The sequence below is a fragment of the Triturus cristatus genome, chromosome 12 (genome assembly GCF_964204655.1).
Source record: "Triturus cristatus chromosome 12, aTriCri1.1, whole genome shotgun sequence".
NCBI classification, from domain to species: Eukaryota; Metazoa; Chordata; class Amphibia; order Caudata; family Salamandridae; genus Triturus; species Triturus cristatus.
The window spans coordinates 233,193,932-233,209,430 of NC_140595.1; positions in this window are offsets into that span (position 1 = coordinate 233,193,932).

Genomic DNA, 15,499 nt, shown 5'->3' on the forward strand with positions numbered 1-15,499 from the left:
GGTACAAGTACACATGAGAAGAGTTATGCACATAGATGGTCATACAGAAACTGCACCGTCAACAAGTAGGAGGAGTAATAAGTTGCTGACATCAGTTAGAACAGCCTGACAGTTCTATACTAGGAACAGGTGCACTCTACTAGCTAAGCACATCTGCGCATGTGCAAGACTCTGGGAGAGGGAAACAGCAAATGTCCAGCACATAGCTAACTAAAATGGCTGCCAAGTACAAAATGGCTTTCAGCTCATGCTAAGAGATTAATGCAATCATCAACAGGAGTAGTACGAGTAATCCCGCACCTCTGGAGAGTGGTATCGCCATACATCCAGCAAGCCAAGGTCTGTTATCTGTTTCCGTAGTGTGGAGGACATGGCCCCCGTCCCATTGGAAGAAGCTTCACTACGGTCCATCGCAGGGTCTCACACAAGGTTAAAATCTCCCCCCAAAATTAGGGAGGGCTCACCATGTGGCACATGTTCCTGCAGCAGTGTTCGGATATAGGAATCCTGCATCTGCTTTGGTGCATAGACATTGCACAGTGTAAGTAGGCATCCCCCACCTTCACCTCTGCCCTGATTAAGCATCCATCCGGGCTACGAAAGACTTTGGAATTGCCCTGCCTGATTCCAGATCTACAGAGAATAGCCCCTCCAGCCGTTTTGGTATCTGCCGAGGACCAGAATTGGAGGGGATGGCTTGGGTGCGCCATGCGGGGGGTATCTATGCGCAGCAGGTGGGTTTCTTGCAGAAAGATAATGTCCGGGCTATGCTGTCGCAAATAGCGCCACACCTGTTGCCGCTTATTGGGGGAATTAAGTCCCTTGACATTAAGGGTTAGTATCTTTAAAGGACCAGGAACAGCCATACAGAGAACAGGTCCCAAATTAAACCATCATGCCACCGTAGAAAGCGCTTCCGGGGAATGGAAAGGGAATGCAGGAACGGGCCTACTCTATCAACAAGCGCGCATCCTGACTGTGCGGTCAACCGCCCGCCATACCTAGCACCCACAGAAAAGGAAGAGAAAAGGTACAGACAAGTAGGAAAGCAGAGAATAAAAAGAGATGAACCCAACTTTGGCCAACCGGGCCACATTTTCCTGTTCCAATCACCGGCCAGCCTACACCCAAGGGTTTGGACAAGCCTAGAGACGTCCCTCTCCCAGGAACAGAGGGGGGTACGTCGTCCGCTGCTCTCGAGTTCGTCCAGGTAGAGGACTCCGGCTCCAGCCACCCCGCACAAGAAAAAAAGGCTGGGAGCTGGGGTACTGCAAGACCCCTCCACCATTCACCAAGTCCGACTAGAAAGTGCTAGACCAGAAAGAGCAGTGATCTCAGAGAAGGGTTCCAAGAGCCATCCCAGGTACATGAGCCATTGATCACGAGGTTGGAGAATCTGAACCAGATTCGGACTGGTCGCCTTCCAAGGACCTAATGTGTTCTATAATGTCCTGCTTAGCCTGTAAGGAGTCTTGTTCGTTGAAGGTCGGTTTAGCAGGCACCCGTGCAGAAGAAGTAGGACGAGTGGGGCTGGCGGGCCGTGAGGGGGGGAGTCAAAGTAACTGCGCCGCATCCCTGTAGGACCGGATCACCCTACGCCTGGACTCCCATGTAAAAATAAGGGAAAAGGGATGACCCCACTGATAGGAGATATTCAAGCTCCGCAACTTGTCTGTCACAGGTTTGAAGTCACGGCGGCGTCTCAGGGTTGTGGGGGCCAGGTCCTGAAAAATCTGGATCTTGTTCCCCTCGTACGTGAGGTCTTGCTTGGCTCGTGCCGCCCGTAGAATAGCTTATTTTTCTGTAAAAAAGTGGACCCTGGTTAAAATGTCAGGAAGGAGGCCTGGTCTGCCTGCAGGCCCGGAAACCCGGTGAGCCCGATCCAGGACCGGGGGGGGAGGCGTTGTCATCACCCCACACTTCGTGCAGCAGCTGTGCCACATAAGTCATAATGTCCTTCCCTTCCGCTCCGAGAGGAACCCCCCGGATGCGGAGGTTATTCCGGCGACTTCGATTTTCCAAATCCTCCTGCTTCAGTTGCAATTCTATGTGTTGGTCCTCCAGGACAGCCAGGCGCTGCCAAAGCTGCTCCTGGTCTTCCGTCCGGGCATCAACCATCTTTTCCAGCCCATCTACTCGCCCGCCAAGATCTGCGACCTCCTTCCGGAGCTCTTGAACACAGGAGTGCACTTCAGTACGCAGGGAGCCAATCTCAGATTTCAGTTCAAACATGAAGGAGGTCATAAAGGCCTGTGTCACCGGGGGCGAGTCCCCTCCAGCCAGCATTTGCCCCTCAGCGGATGCAGACGGGCCCATCTTGCCCCACATTGCCGCCACCAAGTTGTCCTTAGGGGTTGGCCCTGGAGCGTCTTTCCCTCTATTAGTGCGCGTCATACTGGCGTCGCGATTGTACAGCCGGTGTCAAGTCCCAACAGGTAACGGAGAGCCCCCCGCTGCTTCTGCAAAATACTGGCCGCACTGGAGGCACCGTCCCCCGCCATAAGCCCCGCCAGATGTGTTCAGCCCCACTGCAGGCCCAGGCAGGTCAGACAGTGCCGAGTAGGGAGTCCTAGTACTCAAGCCGTCACCACAGCTCTGCAGTATGGAGCCACTCTAGAGGCCAGTAGCCCCCGTCAATCCCACAGCAGCCCTTTAAAGCACACGAGGGCCCTGCAAGAACATGCGGCCAGACCCCCAGGACACAGCACACTGCCCCAGCCGGGTCGCTCAGCCACCCCACCACCCCTCCGGCAGGGATAACTCCAATGTTCACCTCTCCAGAGTAGGAGCCACCAGCCCAAGATCAGGCCAGTCAAGTGCAGCCCAGGAGGTCGCAGCCCACCACTGTCAGCGCCGGGCAAAATATCACAGATGGGCCCTCATGCAGGAGAGTTCCCAGGCCAGTGGAGAGAAGCAGTCCAGCAAAGCGAGCGGCAACAGCTGGGGGCGATGTACAGATGCAGCAACAGTCCCCACCCCACTGGCGATGCAAGGAAGTGTCTCCCCAAGGGTAGGGGCAGGTGCAGTCCAGCAGGAAGGGCATGCCGGGCAGGCAGGCTGAATGGGCGTCAGGCGGCTCACGGGAGCGATCCAATGGCGGACAGGCAGCAACCATGAGAGTCGCCAGCAAACCCCCCTTATGGGAATCCCCAGGCCACTGGCACACAACAGTCCCGCATAGAGGCGGCCCAGGCTCCAGCCAACTCCAGGCGCAAGGCACCCTCACACCACAAAAGCAGGGCACTGAAAGCAAAGTCACGCCGGGCTCCCCGCAGCCAAGGTCCTCCTCACGTCCGCTTCAGCCACCGCCCTTCATATAAAAGTGCCACTCACCACCAGGCCACCCAGCCACCAGCAGCTCACCAGGTGTCGGCGACGGCCAGCTCTCCCCACCAGCCTCTGTAGTCCGGCTCTCCACTCCACAAAATGGCGGACAGCAGGCGCGATCGTCGGGCTGCCAGACGACCGGCGATGCCTCCCGCTGTCCCTGCCGCCTCCAGGGAGCCGCGCCACCACCACCAGGACGCTGCGGCACAATTGCTGCGGGCAGAGTGTCAGCACGGCCCAAGGAGGGTCTACGCGGGTCCAACCGATCCCGTGACGTGCCCCCAGTCCGCGACCCACAAGGCGGTGGCCGCTGGCGCTTTCAAGGGCACCTCCCGCCCCGCACCGGTGTCAGAGGAACAGGTGAGATCCAAGGCGATATCCGGGCCTCACTGAGGGCTAAGGTGCTGCGCTGGTCAAGGTGGATGCTTACCCCCGATGTCCCCCACAGGACCCACAGCGATAATTCAGAGTTGCGCGCCCCATTCAGCGCCAGCTACTCACGGGTCCAACAGGCCTGCGCAGGCAAGATGGCGGCGGCCGCCGCAGCAGACCCCCGGGGGTCCGAGAGTCTCCCGAGCCGCTGCGGCCGTCCCCGCCGTCCCCCGCCAAGTCCACTGCGCCGCCACTGACTTTCGAAGCAGATGAAGGCCCCGCTGGGCTGGGGGAATCAGCCAGCAGGATCCCAGGCCCGGAGGCGTTTCACCGGCGCGGTGTGCAAGATGGCGGCCCCGGGTCAGCTACAGGGCTGCCACCCGCCCGCTGTGTGCTCCGGATCAACAGCTTGCGCCTTCCTCTCCTGGGGTAAGCACTCCCGCTGCTTCGTCCACACCTCCGGGGACGGAGAGCGTCAGGGGGCCCCGGTGTACACAGGAACCACCCTCACCGCAAGGCCGGGGACCACCGATCCGGGCGCCGTAAAATGGCGGGTGCACCAACCGCCAGATAAAAGGGTTGCAGCGTAGGCACCGCTGCCGCCACTCCTGCGCAATCCTCCGCTCGCCAAAGGGTGCCCCTCACCATCTGCAACTAGGGCACCCCCGGGTTCAGTGACAGAAGGCCCCCAGCTCCGCTATAATTGCTTTAGTGCGCGGCGGACTGCCGGAGCTCCCTCAGCGTGCATCTTACTGCATTGCCAGCGAGACCGAAGTCGTCAGTTTTAATGATATTTAATGTTTGCTTGAATACAATAGCTAGGCCACCTCCTCTTTTGCCTATACTATTGTGTGTGATAGTTTGATAGCCTAGAGTAACGGCTACATGCAACACTGGAGCCATGTCATCTCACAACCATGATTCAGTTATGAAGAAAAAGTCAAGTTGCGTATCATTGAGAAAGTTGTAGATGTGATGCTTTATTTTTTAGAGTGATCTAGCACTTATTAGGAGGCAGTTTAGAGAATATGTTTTGGTGATGGTGTGACTCTGTTTTGTAGAAGAGTGAGCAGAATTTTGTGGACTTGTGGAAGGTGTGTCCTTAGTGCTGGTATTAGCTGTATGAGGATAGAAGTGTAGCTGTTCTGTGTGGTATTCCTCATCCAGCAGGCCAAGAAGGAATTTGATGGGTTTGCATGTGTAGGTAGTGGAGGTGGTGGTTGAAAGTGAGTTGGTGGACTCAGTTATTTTTGTAGAGTATCCTTGTTGTGTAGTAGACACAATATGAAAAGTTGTAAAGAGTGGCATGTTGTGTACTTTGTTTACATCTGTTTAGGGTGGAAGGTGTATGAGTTTAGGGTAGTGGTGCAGCATGTGGGTAATGTTGTAAGGTTCTAGATTGTCCAATGGATGAGAGGAAGACAATTGCTGGGTTGCTGTACATGTGGTAAGTTTGGGGGGAGAGAAAAAACTTGGTGGTAGAGTTGGTTTAGAGTATATGTTATTTGTGTAATCAGGAGGGCAGGAGCGGGTCTATGTTTCTAGTTTGTGACAGCAAGTATTGTGAGGTAGTGTATGTGTGTGATTTTGTTGTGCTGCTGTGTGTGTTACGTTTTGTTTTTGTGGAGCAGTGAGAGGAGATTTATTTGTTTTATGAGAAGTACTTGTATATAAAGTATTTTTGGCAAGTGGAAGTTGCAAGTTAAAGGGCAGCATTTTTGATCCTAGGCCCAACCAGTCCTGAAAAGGCCCAATAAGACAACTGCCGTTGTCCTCTCCGCCCCTAGCCTTGATGCCCAGGCTGAGACTTCCTGAGCCCTAAAGCATAAATAGCCCTTGTGATCAGGTGACACCATAAGCCAATGGGAACCCTAGCGTTAACCCTAGCCAATCACATCATTAGTCCTAAGCTCTAGGACCATTAGGAGTTCTGGCCCTTACAGCTAATCACAGCCCTAACCCTAGCAGCCAATCAGAGACCGAAATCTAAGCCCTAGGCCCAACAGAAACCCAAGCCCCAGGAACAAAAACCTACACCTATCCACCAATCCCAACCCAAGCCATAAGTCCAATAGAATCACTACCCCTGGGACCAATCAGAACCCCAGACCTATCAGACAATCTGAAACCTAACCCCTTTAGAAACACTAGACACAGCGGCATATCAGAGCACAGATGTAATGTCCAATGGCAAACTTATATAAGGAGTTTGGAACCTCAAGCACAGGTTGATGGCCAGGGGACAGTGAGCTACTCCTGAAGAACAGGCAGGCTCAAGCCACACTTTGCTCGTCCTGGTTCAACTTGCAGGTAGGCCCAAATCTAAGACAGTGAAAAACTGTTTTTCATGCACTTCAACAAATACCTTTTACTAGCCAAAAATGAGGGTTGCATACACTTTCCAAACACAGTTTTAAACCTTAAGGCAAATTCAGCAGTCTCATAAACACACCCTGCTTAGCCTCCGAGGATATAGTCTGAATTTTTTGCTTTAATTTATTTATTTTTTTAAAGGCAGGAAGTGCGAGGAGGTTGCCCCTGCACATCTAAGCACAGTAGAAGGGGAAACTAGGACAGATTTACAAACAGTCACAGGTAGAAAACAACAATTTAAATAGTACCCAATTCGCAGAAACATAGAGTTCAATTCAAACAGTCATGAGCAAGACAAAAACAGGTTTTAATAGTACCAGTTGCACACATGACCAGAGCTTAAATTTAGACAGTAGCGGGTAGGTCAAAACAGCACTTTTAAAGATTCAAATCCCACCACAAGACTGGTTCTTACCACATTCTCACTCCTCTGTTCACTGGGCTCTGTAGGGTATAGAGAGCCTGGGGCTACAAGATGGAGATGGCTGTCTTGGGGTCCCCTGCACACACCTTAAGGGATACTGCAGGTATAGAGGAGGGCTGAGGGCTGTTTGGAAACTAGAGATCCAATCAGGAAGGCCCTGTGTGATGGCCAGGGGACAGGGAGCTGCTCCTGAAGAACTGGAATCTGCTTGCATACAGACAGGGTCAACACACACTTTACTGGTCCTGGTTCACCCTGCAGGTAGCTGAAAATCTAAGCTACTAAAATACTGCTTTTCGCTTATTTCAATCAATCTCTTTTTTAGCCAAAAACGTGGGCTACATAGTCTTTTCAAACAAAGTTTTAGACCTTAAAGTAGATTCAGCAGTCTCATAAACACACTCTGTATAGCCTCTGAGGGTGTGGTCCACCTTTTGAACTTAAAAAAAGAAAAAGAAAAGGAGGTGGGGGGCTGGGGTGTTGGCCCTGTACACCTAAGCACACCTCAGGGGAAACTAGGTCAGATTTACAAACAATCACAGAAACCAAGAGTTTAATTCAAACAGTCATGAGGAACAAATCACAGTTTTCAACAGTACCAATGACACACAGGACCAGAGGTTAAATTGAAACAGCACAAGGTTGGTTCTTCCTCACCTTCCCGCTCCTTCGTTCACGGGGCTCTTTGTAGGAAATATATATATGTATATGTATATATATATATATATATATATATATATATATATATATATATATATATATATTCCAACAGAGTTGCCTGCTATAGGAAAGAACCACCATCAGGTAAGTTTATGCCTTTAATTTTATTGCAGGAAGCGATGCGGGGGACAACCAGACCCGCCGTATATCACACAGCCCTCCCAACGCGTTTCGCGATGTCTAGCTTCTTCAGGGGCTCAGGCTCGAACATGGAGTCAGCGGCAATGTTCTCGGCATCATCATTGTATTCAAATACTCCGCCTCTTGGGGCGCGGCTACCGTAGTGGCCTGTGGTACTTGTGGTGCATTGGTATTCTCAAGTGAGCTGCCGTTGAATCCTGCTCATTAAAAAAGGTTTTATCCAAGTGGATTGCGGTGTGCAGTTGTCATGAACCGCACCAACTGCTTACTCCTCCAATACAGCACCCAACGTCCTTCCAAGGCACGCCGGTTGGCATGCCTCCAGGACTGGTGAAACAGCAGCCGGTCACTTTCCCGCGGCTGAGGCAAGCCGCAAAATACAATCCAACAGAGTTGCCTGCTATAGGAAAGAACCACCATCAGGTAAGTTTATGCCTTTAATTTTATTGCAGGAAGCGATGCGGGGGACAACCAGACCCGCCGTATATCACACAGCCCTCCCAACGCGTTTCGCGATGTCTAGCTTCTTCAGGGGCTCAGGCTCGAACATGGAGTCAGCGGCAATGTTCTCGGCATCATCATTGTATTCAAATACTCCGCCTCTTGGGGCGCGGCTACCGTAGTGGCCTGTGGTACTTGTGGTGCGTTGGTATTCTCAAGTGAGCTGCCGTTGAGTCCTGCTCATTAAAAAAGGTTTTATCCAAGTGGATTGCGGTGTGCAGTTGTCATGAACCGCACCAACTGCTTACTCCTCCAATACAGCACCCAACGTCCTTCCAAGGCACGCCGGTTGGCATGCCTCCAGGACTGGTGAAACAGCAGCCGGTCACTTTCCCGCGGCTGAGGCAAGCCGCAAAATACAATCCAACAGAGTTGCCTGCTATAGGAAAGGACCACCATCAGGTAAGTTTATGCCTTTAATTTTATTGCAGGAAGCGATGCGGGGGACAACCAGACCCGCCGTATATCACACAGCCCTCCCAACGCGTTTCGCGATGTCTAGCTTCTTCAGGGGCTCAGGCTCGAACATGGAGTCAGCGGCAATGTTCTCGGCATCATCATTGTATTCAAATACTCCGCCTCTTGGGGCGCGGCTACCGTAGTGGCCTGTGGTACTTGTGGTGCGTTGGTATTCTCAAGTGAGCTGCCGTTGAATCCTGCTCATTAAAAAAGGTTTTATCCAAGTGGATTGCGGTGTGCAGTTGTCATGAACCGCACCAACTGCTTACTCCTCCAATACAGCACCCAACGTCCTTCCAAGGCACGCCGGTTGGCATGCCTCCAGGACTGGTGAAACAGCAGCCGGTCACTTTCCCGCGGCTGAGGCAAGCCGCAAAATACAATCCAACAGAGTTGCCTGCTATAGGAAAGAACCACCATCAGGTAAGTTTATGCCTTTAATTTTATTGCAGGAAGCGATGCGGGGGACAACCAGACCCGCCGTATATCACACAGCCCTCCCAACGCGTTTCGCGATGTCTAGCTTCTTCAGGGGCTCAGGCTCGAACATGGAGTCAGCGGCAATGTTCTCGGCATCATCATTGTATTCAAATACTCCGCCTCTTGGGGCGCGGCTACCGTAGTGGCCTGTGGTACTTGTGGTGCGTTGGTATTCTCAAGTGAGCTGCCGTTGAGTCCTGCTCATTAAAAAAGGTTTTATCCAAGTGGATTGCGGTGTGCAGTTGTCATGAACCGCACCAACTGCTTACTCCTCCAATACAGCACCCAACGTCCTTCCAAGGCACGCCGGTTGGCATGCCTCCAGGACTGGTGAAACAGCAGCCGGTCACTTTCCCGCGGCTGAGGCAAGCCGCAAAATACAATCCAACAGAGTTGCCTGCTATAGGAAAGGACCACCATCAGGTAAGTTTATGCCTTTAATTTTATTGCAGGAAGCGATGCGGGGGACAACCAGACCCGCCGTATATCACACAGCCCTCCCAACGCGTTTCGCGATGTCTCGCTTCTTCAGGGGCTCAGGCTCGAACATGGAGTCAGCGGCTATGTTCTCGGCATCTGTTCTGCTTGGGTCTTCGGATCAGATGGAACCCGCTCAACAGAGCCTCCCTGACCCAAACCAGAACGTTACCCCCTCCCTAGGGCCTATTTACACCTAAATAACCACATATATGTGTACCACCTAAGGACAGGGAATTCCTATTATATATATATATATCAAGACTTCTTATAATACAAGTGGCAGCCTCGCGGTTCTAAGTGGACCCAGGACTTCCTGCCCAGACGGCAGCCTCAGACAGGTGGCGGCCTCGCGGTCTCAAACAGACCCAGGACTTCCTACCCAGACGGCAGCTCCAGCCTCGCGGTCCCAAACGGACCCAGGACTTCCTACCCAGACGGCAGCCTCAGACAAGTAGCAGCCTCGCGGTCCCAAACGGACCCAGGACTTCCTGCCCAGACGGCAGCCCCAGCCTCGCGGTCCCAAACGGACCCAGGACTTCCTGCCCAGACGGCAGCCTTAGACCAGTAGCAGCCTCGCGGTCCCAAACGGACCCAGGACTTCCTGCCCAGACGGCAGCCTCAGACAAGTGGCAGCCTCGCGGTCTCAAACAGACCCAGGACTTCCTGCCCAGACGGCAGCTCCAGCCTCGCGGTCCCAAACGGACCCAGGACTTCCTGCCCAGACGACAGCCTCAGACAAGTGGCAGCCTCGCGGTCTCAAACAGACCCAGGACTTCCTGCCCAGCCGGCAGCCTTAGCACGAGCTCATCCTATTATTACCATGACATACGACAGGGGAATCAGTGTTACTATATATATATATCAGATCACACAAAGACCACTAGTTGAGCACAACCGGTTCTCCAGTTCGAGGGACTCCCTTCTCCCTTATCCAGTTACCACTTACCTGATCAGGGTTAGCATCTGTTCATTTCAAGTCACAACTGATTAGAAGAATAGGCTACCCTCTTATACAAGAACACGCAGCAAATGTTGATTCACTACAAACTATATACTTTATTCAGTTACTACATACACACTCACAAAACATAGTATATATATATATATATATATCATAACCTGCAAAGAAAAGCGAAAGATTAAGTTGTACACTCTAGTAAAAAGGGGTCGACATCACCTTGGTCGTATGTAGCCTGCACTCAGTGGTCATCTAGGTTCCCTTTCTCGTCTGTGCCTCGGCTTCGCCTGGAAGTCACACCTCCGCAGTCACGGATCTACTCCCTTCTCTTTCTCCGAGTCACTGGGACCTCTTCCTCATCGGCTACTCTCTTCTCTTTGGAATATCTATTTCTTGGTCTTTCTTCACCCTCCAATTCGTCATCTGTCTTCCCTGAAATAAGTAGTAGCTTTTCTGCTAACGGCCAGGTGCCGCTTACGGACTACAAGCAAGTGCCAGTATCTGCCTCAGACTTTCACTAATATGGAGGTGCATTCTCTCATGGAAAATTCCAGCCCGTAACCTACCGCCCACCGAATTCTTGTACCTCCCCGTGCCAAGGACACGTTCCCAGCCGGCCGGCCTGATGTAGTGTCTTCGGCATGAAGAAAAATACAATCCTTCGATAAGGGCCGGCCTGAACCGGTTCTCTCCAAGCGAATAACACCTCATAACTAAAACATCACCCTCGACCTAGAAGCTTCCCAAGCTGCCGGAGCAGAAAGAAAGATGGAGTCTCTCCCGTTTGAGGCCTACCAGGCCTGAATTTAGCACGGCTCCATGAAATACCCTCACTACAGGACAGGTTATCCCTAATACTAACGAATCTATCCCCTAGGCTATGTGTGTAAGCCCTGATCTATGGGGAAGAGCACCGGATCATGTCAAAGTGCCTAGTAAATAGGCTCCATTCACTACTCTAACCCTTAGACTTGGATGGAAAGAGACTGAAGTCACACTAGTCACCCGTTAACACAAGGAAAGGCCGGGAAAATCGAGCAGTACAGCATCATCATTGTATTCAAATACTCCGCCTCTTGGGGCACAGCTACCGTAGTGGCCTGTGGTACTTGTGGTGCGTTGGTATTCTCAAGTGAGCTGCCGTTGAGTCCTGCTCATTAAAAAAGGTTTTATCCTAGTGGATTGCGGTGTGCAGTTGTCATGAACTGCACCAACTGCTTACTCCTCCAATACAGCACCCAACGTCCTTCCAAGGCACGCCGGTTGGCATGCCTCCAGGACTGCTGAAACAGCAGCCGGTCACTTTCCCGCGGCTCAGGCAAGCCGCAAAATACAATCCAACAGAGTTGCCTGCTATAGGAAAGGACCACCATCAGGTAAGTTTATGCCTTTAATTTTATTGCAGGAAGCGATGCGGGGGACAACCAGACCCGCTGTATATCACACAGCCCTCCCAACGCGTTTCGCGATGTCTCGCTTCTTCAGGGGCTCAGGCTCGAACATGGAGTCAGCTGCAATGTTCTCGGCATCATCATTGTATTCAAATACTCCGCCTCTTGGGGCGCGGCTACCGTAGTGGCCTGTGGTACTTGTGGTGCGTTGGTATTCTCAAGTGAGCTGCCGTTGAGTCCTGCTCATTAAAAAAGGTTTTATCCAAGTGGATTGCGGTGTGCAGTTGTCATGAACCGCACCAACTGCTTACTCCTCCAATACAGCACCCAACGTGCTTCCAAGGCACGCCGGTTGGCATGCCTCTAGGACTGCTGAAACAGCAGCCGGTCACTTTCCCGCGGCTCAGGCAAGCCGCAAAATACAATCCAACATAGTTGCCTGCTATAGGAAAGGACCACCATCAGGTAAGTTTATGCCTTTAATTTTATTGCAAGAAGCGATGCGGGGGACAACCAGACCCGCCGTATATCACACAGCCCTCCCAACGCGTTTCGCGATGTCTCGCTACTTCAGGGGCTCAGGCTCGAACATGGAGTCAGCGGCAATGTTCTCGGCATCATCATTGTATTCAAATACTCCGCCTCTTGGAGCGCGGCTACCGTAGTGGCCTGTGGTACTTGTGGTGCGTTGGTTTTCTCAAGTGAGCTGCCGTTGAGTCCTGCTCATTAAAAAAGGTTTTATCCAAGTGGATTGCGGTGTGCAGTTGTCATGAACCGCACCAACTGCTTACTCCTCCAATACAGCACCCAACGTCCTTCCAAGGCACGCAGGTTGGCATGCCTCCAGGACTGCTGAAACAGCAGCCGGTCACTTTCCCGCGGCTCAGGCAAGCCGCAAAATACAATCTCAACAGAGTTGCCTGCTATAGGAAAGGACCACCATCAGGTATGTTTATGCCTTTAATTTTATTGCAGGAAGCGATGCGGGGGACAACCAGACCCGCCGTATATCACACAGCCCTCCCAACGCGTTTCGCGATGTCTCGCTTCTTCAGGGGCTCAGGCTCGAACATGGAGTCAGCGGTAATGTTCTCGGCATCATCATTGTATTCAAATACTCCGCCTCTTGGGGCGCGGCTCCCGTAGTGGCCTGTGGTACTTGTGGTGCGTTGGTATTCTCAAGTGAGCTGCCGTTGAGTCCTGCTCATTAAAAAAGGTTTTATCCAAGTGGATTGCGGTGTGCAGTTGTCATGAACCGCACCAACTGCTTACTCCTCCAATACAGCACCCAACGTCCTTCCAAGGCACGCCGGTTGGCATGCCTCCAGGACTGCTGAAACAGCAGCCGGTCACTTTCCCGCGGCTCAGGCAAGCCGCAAAATACAATCCAACAGATTTGCCTGCTATAGGAAAGGACCACCATCAGGTAAGTTTATGCCTTTAATTTTATTGCAGGAAGCGATGCGGGGGACAACCAGACCCGCCGTATATCACACAGCCCTCCCAACGCGTTTCGGCTCGAACATGGAGTCAGCGGCAATGTTCTCGGCATCATCATTGTATTCAAATACTCCGCCTCTTGGGGCGCGGCTACCGTAGTGGCCTGTGGTACTTGTGGTGCATTGGTATTCTCAAGTGAGCTGCCGTTGAGTCCTGCTCATTAAAAAAGGTTTTATCCAAGTGGATTGCGGTGTGCAGTTGTCATATATATATATTCACTGAAAAAACCATAGGTTTCAGGGGTGTTATAGTTAGCTGGACATTTCCCTCGTACAAAACCCTAGAAATTCCCCCGTTATAGGTGGTTCAGCTAACTATAACTCGCGCCCCCGCAATGCACTGCTGATGACGTCACATATTACATCACTCATGACATGGTCAGTGACATCACTGATGACATCACTGATGACATCACTGATGACATCATCCAGTGACTGTGTGTTTCTGTAAAGATTAAATATGTTTTATATATATATAGGGAAAGGCCTATGGAAGAATGAGTGGGTGTATAAGTGTGTGAATGGATGATTTAGTAGATGCGTGACTGACTCTATAAGTGAGTGATTAAATCTACGTAACTGTGGACTAGTGACTAAACTGTGTGAATGTCTGTATCTGTCTGTTGGTGTGTAAGCAGCTGCATGGGTTTGTGAACAGCTACATGAGTGTCTATATGGGTTATTGATTGGTTGTCTAAGTATCTGTATGGATGCCTGAGTGTTTGAGTGGGTGGAGCGTATGTGACTCTGTGCATAGATGTGTGAGTGGGTGATTCAGTGGGTGCATGGTTTTAAGAGTGCAACTGTGATGGACTGTATGGGTGGGTGAGTGTATGTATGGTTGTGTTAGTGAGTGAATATATATTTCATTAGTACATGTGTAATTTACTACATTTGTGAACAGCAGTATATATGTATGTTGGAGTACAGGAATAACTATAACTCAGAGCGTGTGATAGTGTGAGTGGCTGTATGGATGAGTGTATGCTTGTGTATCATTGATTGAATGACCATAAAAATGTGCTAGTATTTGTATGAGTATTTGAGCTTGTGCGTGTATAATTGTATAGGTGAGTAAATGGCAGTGTGATTAATTACTTGGATGACTGAGTATATGGGTGCGTAACTCTATGGATGAATAGCGCTGTGGGAGTGTCTATATAGGTGTATGAGTGCATATGATAGTCCTGTACTGAATGACCATAAGTATGAGTGACTGTACAGATGAGTGAGTGGATGAGTGTTTAGACCGAAGAGTCAGTGATGGGGTATGTACTTATTGGTGTTGGATTGTCTATGGTTTTGAGAGTGGCAGTATGTAATTTAGAGTGAGTGTATGAAAGGTTATATTAGGGTGTGACAAGAAGCATCAATTGATCACATGACATCATCAGTGATGTCATCAGTGATGTCATTTGAGATGTCATCAGTGAGGTCATCAGTGATGTCGCTGACCATGTCATGAGTGATGTAATATGTGACGTCATCAGCAGTGCATTGCAGGGGCGCGAGTTATAGTTAGCTGAACTATCTATAACGGGGTAATTTCTAGGGTTTTGAACGAGGGAAATGTCCAGCTAACTATAACACCCCTGAAACCTATGGTTTTTCAGTGAATTTCTAAGGTTTTTTAAATGCCAATTTCTAACTATAAAATGCATGAAACCTATGTTTTTTCAGTGAATTTCAAAGGTTTTTTAAATGCTAATTCCTATCTATAACTTATCTCTAAAGCTATGATGTTTAATGATTTTCATTGAATTTCTAAATTTTTCTATTTCAGTGTGTCAATTCCTTTAATTATGTTTTTTTAATATTTTTTATCACCATTTTTGTAACTTATTTTTACAATTAATTATTTTAAAATTTTAAAAATATTATTTGTTTTTAATGTTTTTTTTAAAATAAATTGTACATTTTTATAAAATATTTAAACATATTTTGTAAAATATTTGTTTAACTATATTTTCAATACTTTTATTTTTTTTTTCCATTTTTGGGGGGGTTCGCTCACCCTATGCGCACCTTTCTCGATCCCTGCGCGAAAGCATTCGCGTACGGTATGCGTTGGGTACATATTTTGGTGCGCGATTGTAATGTATGTATGTATGTATGTGCGGTCTTATATAGCGCTCAAATTACCCTTGGGCATCTCGGCGCTTGCATTGGGAACCCGTCCTGGTTTTTTCCTGTGAGATAACCCGTACTGGGCATCCCCAGGGTGAAAGCCAGGCATCCCGCCGCGGGGGGGCTGTTGTGGAGATTAAGCAAGCTTGTTGCCCAGAGCTGCATAGTGTGAACTCATGCTTAGAGTAGGCGCCGAAGCGAGAATTATCGAGTCCGTGGACAATTGGGCTCCAGACCCTGCCGCGTC